At 38.1% G+C, this 17800-nt stretch overlaps 1 protein-coding gene across 7 annotated transcripts in view; it reads left to right on the forward strand.

Annotated features, from left to right (window-relative positions):
• ADD3 (adducin 3) overlaps positions 1 to 17800 on the forward strand; it is a 96491-nt gene that overhangs the window by 43039 nt on the left and 35652 nt on the right. Inside the window, exon 1 of one of the 7 annotated variants that reach the window (XM_045582073.1) lies at positions 4996 to 5016. The exons of 5 other annotated variants lie outside the window; for them this stretch is intronic. The gene's annotated coding sequence lies outside the window, so the exon portion shown is untranslated. Of the gene's footprint in view, positions 1 to 4995; positions 5017 to 6163; positions 6250 to 17800 lie in introns of those variants that run through there. One more of the 7 variants, XM_036438967.2, reaches the window with a different exon arrangement.

A 17800-nucleotide genomic window follows, 5' to 3' on the forward strand; every position in this document is an offset into this window, starting at 1 on the left:
TACAGGGGATAACTGTATAAAACACACAGCATCTGCCTTATTCCAGTGGCACTTCAACTGCTTAGCAGCAGTCATTTCTCTGAGAACACCGATGTTTGCACACAGTTGGCTTTTAATCTTTTTTTAATTTCATGCCTTTTAATACGTTCTGTGATCATCTCCCTGACCCCCTGTTTTTCTGGCACTTAGCTTTCCTTTCTTGTGAGTGTTCAGCCACTGAGTAACCAGATTATTATGATCTCTGAACGCATAATAATCTGGGCACTCAGTGTATAGCCTATATAATAAAATGCAAATTGTCCCCTCGACCAGGCCGGCAAACCACCCATGTCCCCTCCCCTGGCCAGGCTGGCTGCTGGACTCCACCCATGCACAAATTCATGCACTGGGCCTCTGACACACACACACACACACACACACACACACACACACACACACACACACTAGGAGCCCGATGCACAAAAATTCATGCTAGAATGGGCTTTCCTTTCCCTGGCTGCCGGCACCACCTTTCTACTCTGGCCCAGCCCCTCTCCGCTCAGGCCCTAGAGCTGCCTCTTTCTGTTTAGGAATCACCTCTTTCCACTCCAGCCCCACCTTACCATGCTGCCCAGAGGCCCTGAGAGACCAGGGTTGGGTTAGAATGCCTGTATCGTCGCCATGGTGATAGCGCAAGCATCTTGCCCCAGTCACTTAGTGCCTGTGTATGCAAATTAACTTTCATTTTTGTTGGGTTAATTTGCATATCACTCCTGATTGGCTGATGGCGTAATGGAGGTAAGGTCAATTTACATGTTTGTCTATTATTAGGTAAGATGTATACATATACACACCGAGTGTCCAGATTATTATATGTTCAAAATCATAATAATCTGGCCACTCATTTGTGTGTGTGTGTGTGTATCTTTTGATTTCAGAGAGGAAGAGAGAGGGGAAGAAAATATAAACATCAATGATAAGAGAAAATCATTGATTGGCTGCCTCTTTCATGCCCCCCTTTGGGGATTGGCCCTCAACTGGAACATGTGCATGCATAGGAATCCAACTGTGACCTCCTGGTTCGTAAGTCAATGCTCAACCCCTGAGCCATGCCAGCCAGACAACTTTGATTGTAACTGAATACCTATTACCCATGTATATCCATTCAACAGACATGGATGGTTTCAGGATGCTAGGCATTGGATACAGAGTACTCCCATTCAAGTAGTGGAAACCCTTGGGAACAGCTAGCTGGTATGAGTTGTCCTAGAATGCTGTTTAAAGCATTGTGGAGACACAGATGAAGGAGCTTTAAATTTGTACGGAGCAGATCAGCAAAGTAGCTTAGATTATTAACTGATCCTTGAATTTTCACTTTGTGGAAAAAGGAAGATCTTGCTAGGCAACGGGAACTGTTTATAAAGATGCAAGTTTATAAGGTATAAGTAGTCTCTTCAAAGCGAAAGGTCTGTTTTCCTCCTCCACCACCACTGTTCTGTCATAATAGGAAGGCAAAGGGGAAACAAGGAGCCCTTTTATTAGATGTAAAAACTGCTTATCTCAGTATTAAATAAAGAGTTCTCCTTTATTTGCTTTTACTGCTATTTTCTTTGCATGTACAAAATGAGTAAGGAAAGCACAGAAACTTAGAAGCAGTATGTGAATGTGCTTATTTCTGAACTGCCTCATACTGTCAGTTTTTCCTCTACTTCCTGTGTTTCTTTCCTTTGATCACTATATGCCAGGCACTTTACAGTGATTATCTCTCTTAATCACACAGCTTTGAGTTAAGATTTTTCCCCCCCACATGAGAACACTGAAAGTAAAAGGCATTTTAAAAACCACCCCCCCCCCAAAATTTGTTTAGGATGCATAGCCTGTAAGTGGGAGAGCTCTTCCTCAGAGCCAGCATTATCTCCAAAACTTTAGTTCTTTTTATCCTAAATGAAGTGCAGAGCTGCTGCGTAAAGAGCCTTAGACTAGGCTCAGCCAATAAATTACTGACCAGTGGGATGACTATGATAGTACAGGCAGCCAAGCTTTCTAAATTGTATTTAGTTTTTTTAACCTAAGAAGTGGAGTAGTTGGAGCAGTTGAGGCTATACTTCCTTTTCTTTTTTCAAATATATATATATATTTTTTTCAGAAAGGAAGAGAAAAGGAGAGAGAAACATCAATATGAGTGAGAATCATTGATCAATCAAGGCTATACTTCCTTTTAACATTATTTTTTTTCCTTAGGCTCCTTCATCTATTTTGTTCATGTCTGATAATTTTATGCAACCTTATAAGTTATGTGATATAGTGAGAATGTTCTAATGCATAGGTTGCAAAAACATGACTGTTTGGAGTTGTTTTAAATCACTTTTAAATCAAAATAGTGATTGCCTCTGGGGAAGTGAGAGGGAGTTGCCTAGGAAAAGGCATGAGGGAACTTTCTAGGGTGAATGTGATGTTCTATATCTTGATAGGAGCTTGGGTTATACAGGTGTACACTTACATTTTTGCATTTTGTTGTGTATAAATTTTACATGGAAAGAAAAAAGCCATAAATAAATATTGAACTCTAGATAATGATATGCATGCTGATGTATTTGGGGGGAAGTATACTGGTGTCTGTAAAAAAATTACTTTATAATTCACTAAAAATAAGATAGATTAATGGATGAATAGAGGGATGGATAGATGAAGAGATATGTGATAAAATATAGTACAGTGTGGATAATATACTAATTTCAGATACAGTGTTAATGGTAGAATCTAGGTAGTGCTTATATGGTTCTCAGTGTAAGATTATTTCAAATTTGCTGCATATTTGAAAATTTTAATAAGTACATATATAAAATTAAAAATATTATAAATTGTTAGGGAGAAAATCACTTTGCAAATGAATCAGTAATTTCATACCAACATCTTTCCCCCTCACCCCTTAAACTTTAAGGCTTAAAGGGTCTTTTAATGCTATCCCAGGCTCTAGTTAGACTATCCTGAGTTTAAGTGTCCTAAATTAAACAGCTCAGAGAGACCTTTTCTTTCCTTAGCCAGCCTGTAGGTTGGGAGGTTCCTTCCTTTACACATTTGCAAGCTAGTCTTAATGTCTCTTGGAGCTGAAGCTTGTCGAGCAACTCATCCCTGTGGCTGTTTGAGTTACTGATAGTTATATTTGTAGAAGTTCATGTCATCATCAGCCAAAGATTAAACTTTTCCTCTGCTCCCTCTCCCATCCCTGATGTACCCTTGATCAAATGATGTTAAGGAAATAGCCCCTTTTTTGTTTTGTGCTTTGTTTTTAGTCTGTCACGTGTTTGAGATGCCTTGTTATTTCTTTAACAAATCACACTCGGTGCTTTCACAGCACTTTAATTGCAGACAACTTCTCATTGAGCTGGTTTGAGTTCTGGCTTGAGAGAATCTTCATTCTGAAGGTTATGGGATGTCGCTCTTGTATTTGGAGCAAACACTTTACCTTTTCTTCATTGGTTATACCCAGCCCCTAGAGGTGCCCCAAATGAATCTCATTCAACTTGTGTTTGAGAATGCAAGATCATTAGGAGTGCATGAATTCTTGAGTGGCAAAAGGGGAAAGCAATGAATTATGTTAGGATAATGAATTCAATTATGGGGATATTTAGTTGTTTATAAAAAATTAGTAAGATAGCTAAAATATGTTTTGAATTATTTTCTAAAAATATCATTTTCTCTAATTTTCTTAACAATAATTATTCACAAGTTATTTTACATTCTGAAAATAAGTTACAGTATTAAAATACTATATGTTTTTATAAAATTTAAGTGAAATAAATATTTGGAAAAAATGGAATTGGAGAGCAGAAGGAGAGGGGGGTAGAATGCTTCTTGAGCTGCACATGAGCCATACTATTATTTAAGCCTCTAGCACTCAGTAATGGAGTATTTTTATAAAATATGTAAAACTGATGTGCAGTGGGAAGGAGAAATTTGATTGTTTGAGAGTTTCCCTAAAAGATTGGATCTATAAATTTACATGAATCTCTGAAACAGGCAGGTGTATGTGAGTGTTAAATAAAACTTGCTTTTCTGCATGACTATGGTGAAAACATTGGTTCTCAACAACTTTCACGTTTATAAGGACTTTTTAAAGGGACTAACTACACATTGGACAAGCAACTGTGTAGTCTAAAAAGTATTGGCTGGATTTAACGTACTGGGCATTTGGATTCCTGAGAATGTCACACATTGTCTATGCCAATAAATTGGTGTCTATTCTTGATACCTGATCTGATGTCATTGGCAGATTTTCCTCTTTATTAGAAGGGTGATATTCAGAAGAGACAATATTTTTTTCATATATTTTGCTGTTTCTGTGATTGAGTGGTGTTTTTTTTTCTTCTTCTTCTTCTCTTTTTTAAGCTATGAAATATTACTGGCAAGTCCCAAGAAAACTAGATCTGGATTTCATTTTGTCTCTTCAACTCTGTGTGATCTTGTGCACATTCCTGACATGTTACAAACAGCCTGTGTCTCTGAATGTGCAGTATCAGTTTTCAGTGGTGAAAGCCCCAAAAGGAAACAGACCGATTCTTCCATGCACAAACAGCTGGGCAGTTGTGGATGGAATTAATTGCTGATATATATTGGCTATGTTTTTCTTCTCTTGTCATTTCCTTTGCAGCTGCGAAAGTGAAGTTTGACTTGAAAACAGACATTTCCAGCAGTGCAAATCCAAAAAGTATCAAGATGGGATTCTTCAGATATAATATCTAACTCTGCTACCTTGGAGTTGTTCAGTTTTGGGGAAAGCAAACATGATTTATAATTACATATTATGGTTGAAAAATAATTAAATCAGGCACTTGAACTATGGAAATATTATTTTGGAATGGGTTGATTTATCTTATGGCAAGAGTGACCTCATAATTCAACAAAAGGCTAGATCAGTCATCACCCCCTCCCTAGGATCCTGAAAAATGGTTTTTTAGACATCTCTCAAAATATCGAAATGGTCAATACTCCAGACTGATTTATTGTTTCAATGTGAGGGAGTAGCTGTTGGTGAGGGTAATGTATCATTAAAAATAACATTTTCCTCCATGCCTCTTCCCCTCCCCCCCCCCCCGTCCTTTGCTATTGTTTGTTTTAAATCCTATGTAAATTATTATATAACTTATTTTATACATGCTTGGGTATTTCACTGAGAAACATTTTTTATTTCATGAGTGATAGGAGTTTAGTTAAAAGTAATAGTTGGTTGTGTTTCTGAATGTGCATATTTAAAAAGTAGTATTGAGTAAAATCATTTTTTTAATTTAAATTCTTTATTGTTTAAAGTATTACATGAGTCTCCTTTTTCTCCCATTGTAAAATCACTTTTAATAATCATATCTTTTGTGGTAGTTTCAATAACTGATAAATTATTTTAGACACCATTCAATATTTTTAGATGTATATGTATGCATACTACTGAATATTTTATTTGAAAATAAATAAATAAAATTTTAAATAAAAATTCATGAAATTATTTTTAAAAGTTGGTAATTACAAACTTTTTCAAAGTATAGTATGCACATTAGTGATTTTCATCAAAATAATTTATGTGCTCATTTCAGTATTCTGCCAAAGGAAGCCCATAAATCAAATCCTTATTTTTTAAGGCAGTACTTACTACTTAATTGATAAGAAAATGCTTTTATTGTTTCCGATTACCAGGAGAGCTAGAGCATTGGTAGAGTAGGGTAGGTAATGCTTATGTTCATGTTCAAATCCCCTGTTTTTGCCAAATGGGCCAAAGTAAAGTTCTAGAGTGAGCAATGTTACTGACACCTTGAGATATATTGAAGCTGCTGTTACTAAACTTAGAAGTTGGCATGGTTGGACTTCCTTTGTAGTAGCTCACTTCCACCTAACATTCTATTTTGTTAGTTAAGCTTTGTGATATATCTTGCATTTTATCTTTACTTTCTTCAAAAAAAAAAAATTAGTCTGTATTTCATTTCATGGCAGGAAAACTGATCTACAAACGTGAATTTTCTCCCTCTTTCTTTAAGGAGGATTAACCAATTAATTTGGACTCTGAGGCCCTGAAAAATGTTATGGCAATATTAACGTGCAGTCTGCTCTCACTGAAGTCTGCCTGGGTGTGTTGTTTCCCCCAGAGTGGGCTCCACCCTACTCTAACCGCACCGAGTGTGGATATCTCGCTGTTTAAAACAAAGTTCATTTTTAGGGCAGCATTGCATCAGAATTGCCACACAGAACCAGCTTAAGAAATGCACAGCAGCTTCCATCTTTTTTGTAAGTAATGGATTGTCTATTGTAATACTGATCATGCACAGCTTAGAGGGAAGCATAGGTAAGATAGAGGGTTAATTTTGAGCCAGCTGCTAGTAACATGTAATATGCTTCTTGGGGAGGAGCCTGTGGCTTTATCACTGAACTAAATTTTTTCCTATTCTCTTGTTGGCTCTGTTTTTCTTAAGCCATTTACTGAATTGTGTTTAATTGTTTTTGGGAATGACTGTTTAAACTAAGGAAAATACTGGAATAACGTTTTACACTGAATTTATTGGATACATTAATAGCATAATCTGGTAGTGCTGTATTTCAAATCATCATGGCATGAACTTTGTGTGTAAGAAGGGTTCATTGAATTTTTAAAAAGGCAGCATCTAAAGAGCCTTTATTTCTGTTATAATGATGCTTTGTCCTGTTGCTGTTGGGTATTTGTCAGAAGAGCTGGGGAAGGCTACAGCCCAAAGTTCTGTTCCATGCCTTATCTGTGCTTCTGTGTTCTTTCTAGAGTTTATGACATGAACAGTAAGTTAAACTATAGGAAAATTATTGTTATTTAATGAGGTTCATGTTCAGTTTTTTCTTTGCAAATGGGGTCTAACTTACCCCTTTACACACACATTAGGGTTCTGTTTCTAGCAAGTTTTTAAGTGTCTGTGTAGTGTTTAATTATGCACTGACCCAAGTTGGCTGGTTGAGAGAGGATGTGCTTGGTGATGTCTAAACTGACTGTTTTCTTCCTCTCGTGCATGTTCATTGTGTACCCTTGTGGAGTAGACACACCCATTCCGTCCAAGCAAGTTGAACCACTTGCCCCAGATAAAATCAGAGCTGAATGTTGAAATTGGTAGGTTTCAGCAAAGCTTGCAGGGGTGACATTGTGTCATCCTTTTTGGACTTGGACTTCTTAACATTTCCTTGCTTCAGTTTCCTCTTTGTAACTTGGTAGTAATTGTGTTTAGCAACTTTATAACATCACTAGAGGTCCAGTGCACAAATTTGTCCACCTTGAAAGGAACTGTGGGCCACAAGGCTGCGGTGGGCACAGAGATGGGTCTCAGCCCATCCTCTGCACCGCTGCTCAGCCCCTCCCGCTGCAGCCCCAGTCTCCTGTTTTCCAGAAGCCCTGCTGCCACAGCTGCTCCCACACACTGACAGGGCCGGTGTCAACAGTACATGGGAGTGGGGGCCGGCGCTGTCAGTAGGTGCAAGCAGTAGCTGCTGCCCCCATCAACCCTCAGGAGCAGGGAGAGGTGGAGAAACCCGCAGGGATGATGGGGCCAGCAGCCACCGCTTGCACCCACTGATGGCGCTGAGCTATCTGGACCAGCACCGGCAGCAGGTGTGAGCACCAGGCGGGACCTTGATGAACAGGAGCAAAGAATTTTCAGTAACCAGTAGAGGCTTGCCCTGATGACAGTGACCAGCGCCCCACCTTGGTTTGGTGCCCCCGCTCACCTCCACCATCCTGCCGCTGCCAACACCCACCATGTTCTACATGCCGACACCTGCTGTGTTCTGCGCGTGCCCCCTGTTGGTCAGTGCACGTCATAGCAACCGGTTGTTTGGTTGTTTTGCTGTTCAGTCTATTTGCATATTAGGATGATACACACACACACTCTCTCTCTCTCTCTCTAGAAGCCTGGTGCACGAAATTCGTGCACGGGAGGGGGGTTGTCCCTCAGCCTGGCCTGCACTCTCTCCAATCTGGGACCCCTTGGGGGATGTCTGACTGCCGGTTTAGGCCTGATCCCACAGGGACATCCCTCTCGCAATCCAGGACCACTGGCTCATAACTACTCGCCTGCCTGCCTAATGCCCCCAACTGCCCTCTCCTGAAGGCTTGGTTGCCCCCAACTGCCCTCCCCTGCCAGCCTGATCACCCCTAACTACCTTTGCCTCGGCCCCCATCACCATGGCTTTGTCTGGAAGGAAGTTGGACATCAGGAAGATGGCCAGTCAACCCGGTCTAATTAGCATATTACCCTTTTAATTAGTATAGATAGGTTAGGATGTGAGAATAAAGTAAAATCATTGTATCACAGTAAAAAAGCACTAGCCTGGGAATCAATAGGCTATTTCTTTGGATACTAGTTTCTTTACCTGTAATACTAGGAATTTGGGTTAGCTCTCTAAAATCTTTTCCAGCTTAGAATCCTAATATTTGTTTGTAAAGACATGCATATTCCAGAACTATTAAAACGAATGTTAGAATTAATAAATGTTTAAATACTAACCCAGAATCATTCTTATAAATGACATGAACCAAAGATTTTCTTTAAATAATGTATATACTACTATATCAGAAATTTTGGAAATTTGCTTTTTAATATCTGAGCAGTAGAATAGCTATATAAATAATCTCCTCAACAAGAAAATAATTTTCAAGTTGATACTAGATAAACCTTTTATTACAAGTGTGTAGCATTTCATTAATCATTGCCTGTACTCAGTATAGTTATTAGTTGTGTCACCTTGGGTAAATGGCTTTAAAACTTCCTTTCGGTGTTTTGTATCATGACCCAATACATACATACATATACACACTTAATCTCTGGAATAAATTTTTCTTACAACACAGAAAACACAGCTATTTTCTGTTCTATTTTGTTTTTTAAAAATGTTGGTTTCCATTCACTGAGCTAAATAATTTCTACTGTCCATTTGAACTCAGAGAATACAGTTAGTTACTCGTACACTTTTAAAGCTGCTCCGGAATAAAGCTTGCCAACCAGTTTGCTGTTAAATATTGAAATTAGAAGATTTTCTAAATAGATCTTATTTGTAACTTTTGAAGAAAGTCAATGATTAATATCCTCAATAATACTCCTATTTTTCTTATAATAATTCTGTAATTATAAAAAATGGAGTGAATTTCTTATACCAAGTCCAATAGAGCTGCTCCCAATCTCCCTTCTTTTTACTCCAATGTGCTATGCAAATTTTACCCAAGCCAGCCCGGCTACCTCGTTCTCTTTAATGGCTGTATAGTACTTCAGTATATGGCTGGATATACTGTAATTTATTCATTCACCTTTTGATAGATAACTGGATTATTTTCAAGTTTTTCCCTTTCTCCCCAATCAGATATATTTATGTCATTAGTCTTCTCTTCTACTTCCATTTTGGGACAGAATCCAGAACCTAGCTGCTATAGGAAAGGAGTGATAGTATTGTGTGGAAGTGGGGAACCCCTAACCAACTTCTCTGGTTAGAACACCAAAGGTAGGCCCCTAGAGCAGTGTTTCTCAACCTTTTTTGGGCAAAGGCACACTTGTTTCATGAAAAAAATCACGAGGCACACCACCATTAGAAAATGTTAAAAAATTTAACTCTGTGCCTATATTGACTATATATAAAGTAATTCTCTTGAATAGGAATCAAATAAACACAAAGAAAGTATTTTATAATTACTTTATTATGAAATATTAAGTAAACAAAATAGTGAAAAATTATAAAATTCTTGTCTTGTCTGCACCTACGGCACACCAGGCAACATCTGTGCCGCGGAACAGCGGTTGAAAAACGCTGCCCTAGAGTCCCAGCCATTCACGCATAGGTAAGCACTGCTCTAGGGGTCATTTTCCAGCAGATTAATGAGGTGATGTTGAGTTCAGAGTTCAGTAACTTGAGTGTGAGATTATAGGTAGATCACCTATAAGCTCACCTATAACTCCCTTTTTCCTCAGTTTTACCATCTATAAAATGAGACGTTGGAATAGACGAGTTCTAATGTCCCTTCCAGCTGTAATATTTACCTAGTATTTTTGTTGGTATATTGGTTTAAGCTATATAACCTAAATTATATGAAGTTTCTATTATTTAATTGAAAACATCTTTTGTTTATATTGTGTGGTCTGCAATGTATTTGACCTGCCATATGGCCTAAGCTCTTTGAAAGTTTAAGGATGTAAAAAAGGGAAGCTGAATATTCTACTATATTTTACATAAACTCTCCTTTATTAAATGTCAATTTCCAAAGCACAAAACCCATTCCACAAGTAAAAGCAAATCCTTTTATCAGACTTGAATACTTGAGGAGAAGATTCCGAGTGAGGTGATGTTTGTTTTTAAAATGGATCCTTGTAATATTCAATGAATCTAACATTCAAAGCTAATCCTAAGGGCTTAGAAACTTGGCTTCAGCCCCCTTGTTTAAGTTGTTTTCACTTCCTAGCCTTCTAATCCATCTCTTTGGTTTCCTGAATGCTAAAACTGATATTGCTTGACATAGCTAACATTTTCTGATTTGGTGCTGAGGAAGCAGCCTTAGAGGTCAACTGTACACCATCATCCTGCCAGCAAAGTTATTAAGTTACACTGCAAAGTTATAAAGTCACTGAAGCAGGACTCTTTGCTGTCTTACACGTGGGTTGTTTAGCACTGACTATTACACAATTTCATTCTTGTAATTCTGTCAAATGACATCTGTCCTGAAAGCAAAATGGTATAAGAACTTCAGAGTTTCATTGTGTAATTACAACAGGAAGATAAACATTTTCTTGCTCTGTAGTGTGTATTTGTGTGCTGGTTACCCTAGCTTCTTGGCAGAAGGCTTAACATACTTTGAATATGTATACTTCCCTAAAGCCTGAAATATCATTTATTATCCAAGTAATGTTAGATAACTATATTGGTGTTCCTTGTTAATTTTTATATCAATTGTTTGACATATGGTTCAGGTATCAAAATATATTGAGGACCTTGTAGGACACAAACACTGCATTAAATGATGGGACTGACTGGATGGCAGAGACAGTCTCACTGAAGACTACTAAGTGACAACTGTCCCTATTTTTTTCATTGTTGGAGTTTTCTAATGTCTACTGGTAAGTGGAAGGAATGGAGCAAGTTCTTCAAATTTCAGTCGATGAAAATGAAGTATATTTGCAATATTTAAAAGGGTTTCTTTTGTATGTCTTACAAGGGCACTCACTGTCAGTTACCATGCAGGCACATTCTTCTGTATGTGTATCTTACATTAGTGAATCATTTTCTCACTAATCAGATTCTAAAGGGAATAAGGTTGTGATGCTTGGACTCATAGAGCCTCAATTTTAGCCTACTAAACTGTATCTGAGTTATAAAAACCTGTTGCAGTCATCATGCCTCAGATAGTCTAATGACTTAAACAATTGCTTGTATGAAATTAATCTTGAAAGTGATCACACTATGTCTTGATGACACATCCTAATACCTTCTTTGTCAAGTTACCCCATCCATTGTGGTATTTATGTCTAAGGAAATTCACTACAGTCAGAAATATACAGGATACTGCTGTCTGTCTACAGGATGTTGAACAAACTCTAAAACATCTTAAATCATTTTAGAAAAACAGTCCTTAGCAAAACTAGTGAAATAGCTTATAGTTTGAGCTGAAGCAGAAAACCATTTTAAACAAGAGAGAGAGAGAAAGAAGAAAACCTTTAATCATTACTCTGGTCTGTTATGCAATCCCAGAAGGGACTGACGTTTCTCCTTTGGAGCCCACCCAGCTTTTGGCTAGGGTCCTGTCACACACAGTGGGAATTCACTTCCTATCAGGAAACGCTGTTTTTCAATGTATTATCTTGTTGAGACAACCACAGTGAACAATAGGCTATTAATGTATTAGAACAACAAGTGTCATAACTAAGCCAATATTTGCTTTGTTTTGAGTGTTGCACATTAAAAAAAACACACACATACAAAAAAACCTTTGGCTGGGCTTCAGAATATATTTGTACCCTTGACCATTAGTGACTGCTAGACATAAAAGCCATGACAGTTAAAAAGAACAAAGAAGAAAAGTTGTTTTAATAATTGTAATGAACTTTTGTAAGTTTATGCTCTTCCATGTCCTCAGGGAGACAATAATAAATTGAATAATTTCAAATATATCATTAAAGTATGGGAAATGTCCATTTAAAAGTCCATTTTGAGTTTTGAAAGTGACAGCAAGAAATGGCATAAAGAAAAAAAGTCTCCAACTCAAGTTTTCTTATGAAATTTCAAACCCTTTTATTAGATATAAAGTATTCAGTTTTGGATATTTATATTAAAAATAATTTTATAATACTGCTTATTTGGGAACTGACAGTTTTTTAAAAGCTGTTACTTTTCATATTGATTAGGAAGAAGAAAATTTCATTTAAGGTGTAGTCAGTTAATATAAAGTTACTATAATTATGTTAAAAGGAGTACAATAAAATTTCAGAGCTGGAAGCTAAACCTAGAGGTCGTAGGTCAAACCACCTCACTTTGTATATGAAGAACTTCAGACTTATCTGTTCTTTGAAATCTTCTTTATGATCTTAATCCAAAATTCTGTTTATTAGCATTTCTCAACAGCTCTTGGAAATCTCACATTATCCTTTTTTAAATATATTTTTATTTCAGAGAGGGAGGGTAAAGGGGGAAGAAAACAGAGAGAGAGAGAGAGAGAGAGAGAGAGAGAGAGAGAGAGAGAGAGAGAGAGAGAGAGAGAGAGAGAAAGAGAAACATCAATGATGAAAGAGAATCCTCAATTGATAGCGCTGGGGATCAAGCCCACAACCCAGGGCACATGCCCTGACCAGGAATCGAACCGTGATCTCAAGGTGCATAGGCTGATGCTCAGCCAGTGACGCACAGCCGGGCAGTCTTTTTTGGCAGTTATCATAAAATGCTTTGACTGCCAGTTATCTTTCCATGTGGTCATGTTTTAGTTCTCTCTTTGATTAAACTGGAAAGTCCTTAAGGATAGGACCTAGAGCTGTGCTTTATATTGCTTTATACCCTTTACTTAACCTTTAATGTTTGCTGATTGGTTGAATAAGTAGTTTTTTGGGGGGTTAAGATGACATTTGTGTAGTATTATTTGTACCTGGTCTCAAAACATAGCAGTAACTATACATTTTTTTTAAATTGCTCATTTTATTTATTTTTTAAAATAAGTCTTTATTGTTCCAATTATTACAGTTGTTCCTCTTTTTTCTCCCCATAGCTCCCCTCCACCTGGTTCCCACCCTACCTCATGCCCTTACCTTCCCATTGTCCTCATCCATAGGTGTTCAATTTTTGTCCAGTCTCTTTCCCCATCCCCTTCCCCCCAAGAATTGTCAGTCCACTCCCTTTCTATGCCACTGATTCTATTATATTCACCAGTTTATTCTGTTCATCATATTTTTTATTCATTTGATTTTTAGATTCACTTGTTGATGGATATGTATTTGTTCTCACTTTGTTGTTCATCATTTTTATCTTTATCTTTTTCTTCTTCCTCTTAAAGAATACCATTCAGCATTTCATATAATACTGGTTTGGCAGTGATGAACTCCTTTAGCTTGTTCTTATCTGTGAAGCTCTTTATCTGACCTTCAATTCTAAATGATAGTGAAGAAAGGAAAAAGATGTTGCTGGGGCAGACAGATATACTCAAATAATTTAAAAGCAACATACACTATGACAAAGTACTTCGGGAATACCAGTGGGAAACAAAGGCTAATTCTGGTGGGAGAGATTGGGGAAACTATAAGGAAGAACTTGGCATTTAAATTAAGACCTCTAATGTGGATTAACATTTGGATGGATGAAGATGAGAGGGGAAAACAGTTTTAGTGTGTGAGAAACAAGGTGAACAAAGCCTTAGGGAAATAGCTTTTGTTGTTTTCCAAAGTCTATAGGAGATAGACTTGAAGCCTTCTTCATCCTATTTTTAGAGCCTCCCAGGCTTGATTCCTAAGTATTTTCTTTTAGGATGAGATTCTAGAATACTTTTTTCTTTTCCCTTGAGGAAAGGACTAAGAAAATGACATTGTGGTAAATTACAGTGTGTAGCTTTGTTCTTCTCAGTTGTAACCATGAACCTCAAGGGTTTAAGTATCCATACTACATTTTATATGTTTGAAATAAACTTTACACCACTTTACAACTCTGTGAAACCCTTCCCTAACAATAGAGATCAAGGGTAGACACAAAATATTTACCAAACTCTAGAGAGCTACTTAAGTGGCTAAGCTCCATGAAGATTGCTTTTATTTGACAATAAAGTACTTGATGTGGGCTTTAAGTCCAGCTAAATGAGCACTATAGAACTAAGCTGTAAGTCTAGTCTTCGTGGGCCTCAGAAAAACAATAGTCCTTCTGCAAGCCTGAGTTTAAAATATAGCAAAGACTTTAAGTGGTCCCTTCCAGCATGTGTGAGTGGGCACAAAAAGCTGAGTCATAGAGTTTACTCTGGTAAATTACCACAAAAGTTTGAAAGAGAAGCCTTCCCATTATTTAAAAATTAGAGGCCTGGTGCATGAAATTCATGCATGGATGGGGTGTCCCTCAACCCCCGTCTCCAAACTGGGACCCCTCAGGGGATCCCTGTAGGATCAGGCCTAAACCAGCAGTTGGACATCCCTCTCACAATCCAGGACTGCTGACTCCTAACTGCCCGCCTGCTTGCCTCCCTCCCTGCCTGATTTCCCCTAACTGTTTCTGCCTGCCATCCTGATCCCCCCTAACTGCTCCCATGCTGGCCCGATCACCCTCAACTGCTCTCCCCTGCCATCCTGATCGCTCCCAACTGCCCTCCCCTGCTGGCCTGGTCACCCCTAATTGCCCTCCCCTGCTGGCCATCTTGTGATGATATCACACAAGGGCCTGATGCCACGTAGGCTTTTATTATATAGGACGGTATAAATGACCCTAAATTCTTATGTAAACACATTTTTTAAAAAATATAATGAACAACATAAACTGAAAAAAATAGAGTCAGAGACATAGAAGCATCGAACAGATTGTCCAACCTCAGAGGGAAAGTGGGGGGGTGGGGGGGGGAGGAGAGGGATAAGAGATCAACCAAAGGACTTGTATGCATACATATAAGCATAACATGGACACATACATTGGGCGGGTGGGGGGGGCATGTGCTGGGGGGTGGGAACAGCCAGGGAGAGACCAATGGGGAGGGGGGGAGACATATGTAATACTTTAAACAATAAAGAATTTAAATTAAAAAATTAAAAAATCTGTTAACCTTGAGTGCATCCCTACAAACCCCTTAAAATCAAGAAATTGGAGCTTGAGTGTTTAAGTGCTTTTCTTCTCATAAAAGTTAACATTTTACATAATGTGCTGAGCTTCTTAAATTAATTTACTGCCAAAACTTTTAGTTGAAGGAATTTTTAAATGAAGTGTATATTTTAAATCTTTTTTTTACAATGACAGATCATATGATCTATATATCACATGCTACTCTAGAGCATGCAAAATGCCCCGAGTAAGAGAAATTGAGGGACTTAAGTCACATTTTCTTTGGAACCTGTTTCTTCATTTGGAGGAAAGAGAATATAGGACTGGATGTAATCATATCTTATATCCTATTATTCTCTAACTCCTTTAAATTCTAAAGGTGCTATTTCTCTTTTGTTTCTAATTAGGCGGTGTTAGAGAAGGCAGTATTTATTTCTAAAGAACTGACTTTGATTCTGCATAGGTGCTATCCATCCACATTGTTATGCTGATAAAATGCCTCCTAAAATAGATATTATTGGAATGGAAATTCCATTGGAACAGTGTGTGTATTAGTTTTCTAGGGCTGCCATAGCAAAGTACCACAAAGTGAGTGGCTGAAAACAACAGAAACTTACTGTCTTACAGTTCTTAAGGCATGAAGTCAAAATTCAGCAGAGTTGGTTTCTTGTGGAGGCTCTGAAGCAAATTGTTTTATACCTCTTTCCTAGCCTCTGGGACTTACCAGCAGTCCTTGGTGTTCCTAGGCTTACAGATACATTAGTTCAATCTCTGCATCCATCATCACATGGCTTTCCCCTGTGTGTCTCCTCTATGTCCCTGTGTCCACATCTTTCTCACTTTTCTCTTATAAAAACACTAGTCATTGTGTCCTAATTCAGTATAACCTCATCTTAATTTGATTACAAATTAAGACTATTTTCAAAAAGATCACATTTCTAAGGTAATGACATAAATTTGGGGGGATACTACTAAACTCAGTACAGTATGTAATGTTGAACTTCAAATCTACAAATGGTTCATTTGAAAAAGCTAGTTTCACAAAAATAGTTTGTTTTTACAAAAACAGATTTCTGATGTTGATAAATATCTCTTTTCATGGACTTCCGCTTAAAACCATTATCATTTCTAAAATGACAAGTTATAACCAAATATTTTTGAAAGTTATTTCCATGTACTATTATCTGTGTTTAAATGGCTCAATATTACACTTTCCATAGGGAAAGGTAGGGGAGGAGGAGGAGGCTCAGGGGAGAGACACACAGATGAGGTTATGGTGATTTGAAATTCTCCATACTAGCCAAAATCTGAAGTAGGAACTCCTTTAAATCAGACTTCTTTGTAGTAATGATGTATTGAGTTACCTACAGCTTTTGGATTGACTTTTACAGCTGTATTTTATAAATTATGGCTATAAAAGCCAAAAATCTTTAGCTGGAATACCTGAAATAGGAGATCAAGATGAACTCTTGGGACTTACTCATACCCTATGTTCTTTAACATTTTATTGGTATATATTTGAGTAGTTTTTAAAATAAGGAACTTTGCCTCATATTTTTTGTGCCCTTCCAACCTCACCCTTGTCACTCACTGGTCACAATGACCACATTAAAGATAGACCTGTTAGAAGTATTGTCACAAATGAATTTTCTAGGTTAGCCTTTTGAGTGAATGTTTGATTTTGCAAAACTCAACTCATCCTCTCTAATAAAGAGGGAATATGCTAATTGACTGCCACACCCTCAAAGATGGCAGCGCCCACAGCCTCAAGATGGCAGCATCCAGTCCTCTCAGCCCCACTGGGGCAGCAGGCATCTGGCTGCTCCACACGCCTACCTCCGGAGTCCCCCAATCCTCTCAGTCGCCCAGCCACGCAGGGCCAACCCGAGGTGCAGGCAAGCCTCGGATGTTGGCTACCCAGCCACCCAGGGTCATCTGAGGCTCAGGTAACCAGGGCCGGCCGAGGTTTGCATTGCTGACAGTGGCAGCAGCAGAGGTGTGATGGGGGCATCACCTTCCCCTAATCACTAGGTCATCTCCCACCCCTGAGGGCTCCTGGACTATGAGAGGAGGCAGGCCAAACTGAGGGGACCCCCCCCCTCCAGTGCATGAATTTTCACGCACCGGGCCTCTAGATTTTAATAATGAGCTTTGGGGGATTGCTTGCATTTCTTCAGACTTAGGAACCAGAATTTCTTGGTTTCTTCTGGAGGCTCTGAAGAAAATTGTTTTATGCCTCTTTCTTAGCCTCTGGTACTTGTCAGCAATACAGCAGTGAATGCCTTGGTGAAATAGGTAGATGTAAGATTGGAATTTCAAGGAGTTAAGTTTTCTATATTACTTGTATTCTGATATTCACTTTGGAAAGTTTCCCAGCTTTCTAGAGTAGATATGCAGTAATAGGTAAGAGGGAATTTGACCTCAAACATTACTCTCAAGAAAATGTCAAAAGCAAAGACTAAATTTTTAAGCTCAGTTCTGGATAAATAATTAAGTAGACTTTAGTACTGAAGGAATGTGAGGGTTGATGTTTCTTTTTAAAAAAACTTTGTGCCCAGGACTTACTTACATA

This window comes from Pipistrellus kuhlii, unplaced genomic scaffold (assembly GCF_014108245.1).
Source record: "Pipistrellus kuhlii isolate mPipKuh1 unplaced genomic scaffold, mPipKuh1.p scaffold_m20_p_15, whole genome shotgun sequence".
NCBI lineage: Eukaryota > Metazoa > Chordata > Mammalia > Chiroptera > Vespertilionidae > Pipistrellus > Pipistrellus kuhlii.